Consider the following 5,262-nt stretch of genomic DNA (forward strand, 5'->3'; position numbering starts at 1 on the left):
TTATTTCGCCACGATCACTCATCGGTGAAGACAGGATATTAGAGCTGGAAAAGGAATTAGAAAATGTGAATTGGAATATCATCAGTTTGGCTGAAACAAGAAGAAGAAATGAATCACTTCTAAGTTTATCAAGTGGAAATCTGCTGTACACCAATGGAAACAGTGAAAGGAGTGAAGGTGGAGTTGGGTTTCTGGTCCATAAAGATTTTAAAAACAACATTTTGGAATTCAAAAGTACATCACCAAGGGTGTCAAGACTAATACTCAAGATTTCGAAGAGGTACAAGCTAAAGATTATAATGATTTATGCACCAACATCGAGCCATGATGATGAAGAGGTTGAAGAAATGTACACTGAAATTGAGAGTCTTCTAGATGAGCAGAAAACCCACTACACTATTATTATGGGGGACTTCAATGCTAAGGTTGGAAAAAGGCAAAACAGCGCAGAAAGAGGAACTATAGGAAATTTTGGAATTGGTGAAAGAAATAAAAGAGGTGAAAGACTTGTGGAATTTGCAGAATCTCAAGGAATGTCAGTAATGAACACTTTTTTCAAGAAAAGGGTGAACAGAAAGTGGACATGGAAGAGTCCAAATGGATTAACAACTAATGAAATCGACTTCATCCTCACTAACAGAAGATATATTGTGAATGATGTTACCGTCCTGAATAAGGTAAATGTTGGAAGTGATCACAGAATGGTAAGATGTACACTTGATATAGATGTAGGAAAGGAAAGGAAAAAACTGACTCGAGTAAATAATACAAAGGTCTTTGAAATAACAGAGGAGGAGAAAAGGCAGTATGTACTGGAACTTAAGAACAAGTTTGAGCTTCTGCAGACTGCTCAGGACCAAGATATCGACGAGGAATATTACAACTTTCTGAAAGTGATAAAGCCCAAGAAACCTATAGGGAAACAGAAATCCAAAGAAGAAAAAATTAGTCAAGAAACACTTGTCATGATGAACCAAAGACGACAAATGAAGAGCAAGAAAAACACTGACAGGGAGAAAATTGAGTATACTGAGTTATGCAAAGCCATTAGAAAGAGACTCAGAGAGGACATAAGAAGATTTAACACAAGAAAAGTAGAACAAGCATTAAGGGAAAACAAAGGATTTAAATCAGCAGCCATGAGCAGTAATACAGAAAGACAAATGATACTGAAACTGAAGAATAGCAATGGTGTACTTATAAACAGCAGAGAAGGCATAATTCAAATAGCAGAAGACTACTATAGAGAATTATACAAGGAGCGAGGGAATGATACCAGCAGTGGGGAAGATGGATTGCAAAGTAGCAACACATACGATATACCCGATATTCTTCCTGATGAGGTAGAACATGGATTGAAGAAAATGAAGAATCGGAAAGCCCCGGGGGAAGATGAAGTTACTGTAGAGTTGTTAAAATTGGGAGGAAGAGACATAACACAAAAACTGGCAAGGCTCTTCACAAAGTGCACTAGAAAAGGTGTGATACCTAAGCAGTGGAATAATGCAATCATAGTTTTGCTGCATAAAAAAGGAGATAAATCAGAAATTGGAAATTATAGACAAATTAGCTTGTTATCCCATATCTACAAGTTGTTCACAAGGGTCATTACTAACAGATTAGAAAGAATACTTGATGAGAATCAACCGAAAGAGCAAGCTGGCTTTAGGACAGGATTCTCAACTATGGATCACCTTCACGTAATATCACAGCTAATGGAGAAAGCAAATGAATATAAAACACCATTATGCCTGGCATTTGTGGATTATGAAAAGGCATTTGACTCCATACAGCATAAGGCAATGTTTCGGGCACTGGAAAGACAAGGCATAGATACTCCATATATTATGATTTTGAAGAAAATATATGAGAGTGCTACATCCTTTATTAGACTAGACAAAGACAGTAGCAAATTTAAAATCGAGAAAGGAGTTCGACAAGGAGACACAATATCTCCGAAGCTGTTTACTGCTGCCCTTGAGGAAGCTTTCAGAAGATTAGACTGGTCGCAGAAAGGAGTCAATGTGAACGGAGAGTACCTAAACCATTTACGATTTGCAGATGACATTGTGGTCATAAGCCACGATCCCAAAGAACTAGAGGAAAATCTTAATCAGTTATGCACAGTTAGTAAGGATTTTGGACTAAAGATGAATATGGCTAAAACAAAAGTAATGATGAACAAGTATGCCACGGAAAGGGAAATAATGATTGAAGGAGCAGTAATTGAAAAGGTGGAGTCATATACTTATCTGGGACAAGTTATTAGCTGTAATAATGATAAATGGCTGGAAGTCAAGAGAAGAATAAATTTTGGATGGATAGCATTCAGGAAATATAGTCACATACTGAAGAGCAATATCCCAGTTTGTCTGAAACGTAAAATAATGAATCAATGTATACTCCCCACCATGACTTATGGAAGTGAAACTTGGGCACTCACCAAAAGAATGGAAGAGAAGCTAAGAACTACACAGCGAAGAATGGAACGAATTATATTGGGAATCAGACTGTTAGATAAGAAGAGAAACACATGGATTAGGCAGCAAACTCAAGTAAAGGACATTCTTATCAAAACTAAAGAACTAAAATGGTCTTGGGCAGGACACATAGCTCGAAGACATGATGACAGATAGACTAAGAAAATAACAGAATGGTACCCAAGAGGAGCTAGAAGAAAACCTGGAAGACAAAGGCGGAGATGGATAGATGAAATTCATGAGTTTTTGAGTAGTAAATGGATGGCCAGTGCTCAAAACAGAAGGAACTGGAAAGTTGCTGGAGAGGCCTTCATCCTGCAGTGGATTGGAAATGGCTGATGATGATGATGATTACTTATTTCGCCATAGATTTCAATAACATTTGAAAGATAACACTTATTTAGCGTTTCTGCTGTAGTTATTATAATAAGCAATAATTCATGAGTTATATATTTAGTAAACAGATAACAAAAAACGACTCCTGAAAAAAAGTAACTGCTTCACATGCGCGAACCGAGAACATTTCTTTTCTACGCATCCACCATACTGGCGATTCGTTCCTCCAATTGGCGCACAGCAAAACCAATATCCAGTGTTGAAGCATTGGATATTCTTTTATGCTATTTGGGATATCCATACGGAATATCCTGTGTGATGTGTGTTTCTCCCGGCCTGTATTCAACTTTTCTCTTGACCGGACACACTGATCTATTAAAGCCGAACTCTCCTTGCTGGGCATTGCAGAGGTCCCGATATGTTCCTGTGGTGGGTCTGGAGAGCTGGCAACACCTTGTATGACTATTCCATTATACGAGGACCCACGTTGCATCTTCATCACTAGGATAACATACCTACCAAGAGAACCATCTGTTAGACTCTGAATAGGATTACAAAGCCTTCACTCGCTTCACGCAGGACCTCTTCACACGATGAAGAACCTAGCAAGTGGCCAACAGAGTAAATAACAACGGCAATCGTTTTCCTCACAAGAGTACTAAAGGCGTAGTTGTGAGAAACCACCGGTGGCGCCTCACCCCAACACTATGTACACTATGTGATGTGCGTTTAAAATAAGTAAATAATTGTCGGATTTCTATTTGTAAGATTTTAATGAAATTTGGGATGGCTCAATAAATCTCTAAATAAACCAAATGTAAAATTTTACGAAAATTCGTTTAATGGAAGTCGAGTTGTTGCATGCGGACTCACGAACGGATATTAAGTGAAAGACACTAGGCGTTTTACGCATATACACTAACGCTCTTAAAAATTAGCATGGAGAGTGACTCTCAGCTTAGACAGATAAATAGACATTTAAAAGATATTCCAGAATTAGACAACGGACTGTTAGCAATTAACACGTGACCTGTTTTGTAAGTTGTTTTTAGCTGTTAAGAGCTAATGTACGCGTAAAGACTGTGTGCGTGTGCAGCATAACTCATATTTAATTTTACCATCAGATTTATTTTATGTAAAAAATAAATAAATAAAAATTCCATTTTCTTAACCGAAAATAATAATAATAAATAAAATAAATAAATAAATGAACAGCTACAACGTTGTCCTCTATTTTTATAATGTACGAGCTGAAGGCACTCCGAATACTAAGACGATATTTCCTTCGTGGTTTAAATATTGCTGTCAAGGACAAAAACGGTACGACCTGCATCATCTCAAAACAAAAACAAAAGGGATTAATAGGGAACAGGGGGTTGCTGACCACCTCACTAGTTTCTCATCTTGTGCTCGGCTTTGAGAATCACCAGTATAGTCGCATACTAACAACAGTAAAGGCATGTTAAGCATCGAAGCGGGTTCTCAAGAGCTGGGAACCCTCTCTCTCTTGTGCACGCATGCTGCATGCACTCTACGGTAAGCCGATTTAAGTCCAAATGTGTTATGCGAATAAAAGCAATCCCGGACAAAATACGTGTGTGGAAAAACAAGTCGAGATTTAAACTATTCGTCCAGTAATAATACGATTCAAGAGAGTGCTGCCATCTGTAGTCGTTAATGCGAATGTCTACGTTTGATCCGTAGGATCTTTTATTTTAGGGCACAAACGAGGTTTTATTGGTTAGACTTCAGTTTTCCTTCTGTTAAAGATCAAGAAAAATATTTCGGAATGAAATGGAGACAGTAAGTCATTAAACGTGCATTTTCTTGTCACCGAAAAAATGTACCTTTAGCGCAGGAGAAAGAAGTTATTTAAAAAATACATAGTATATACAAAATGTAAAGTTTCAGCAATAACGGACATCATTAAATTCAATTTATATAAAGAAAAAGAGACTTTGTGTGCTGCAAATTGGAAATTGAAGAACACGACGTTACTAGAGAAAGTAATGTCTGTGATGTATTTAGAGTTAGTTCACTAAAATCGATGGCCTTTATAAGTATATCGATTTTGTAATTACTTAAAAAAGATACAGCATTTATCGCTGTATATATCAAATATATCGATTTTGTAATAATGTTAACTAAGCATGTTATACTCGAAACTCGTACGATAGAACGCTCAACACACAAATGTTACTGAGTGCATACTTCAATATATAAATATCCACAGGGGCTCACATATGGTGAGTATGGGCTTGGCACACCCATGGTAGATATCATCATTCTTCTCTTTCTTGGTGATTCCCGTCTACTTTTGACCAGTGTTGCCAACTCTTAACCCGCCAAATTTTTTAAATTTTCATTTGTTTGTACTTTGTAGTGAATAAAAACAAACAAACAAATAGTATATATAAATAGTTATTTATTTTCTGTTTTTAATATA

The sequence above is a fragment of the Mastigoproctus giganteus genome, chromosome 3 (assembly GCF_048544385.1).
Source record: "Mastigoproctus giganteus isolate SK-2022 chromosome 3, ASM4854438v1, whole genome shotgun sequence".
Taxonomy (NCBI): domain Eukaryota; kingdom Metazoa; phylum Arthropoda; class Arachnida; order Uropygi; family Thelyphonidae; genus Mastigoproctus; species Mastigoproctus giganteus.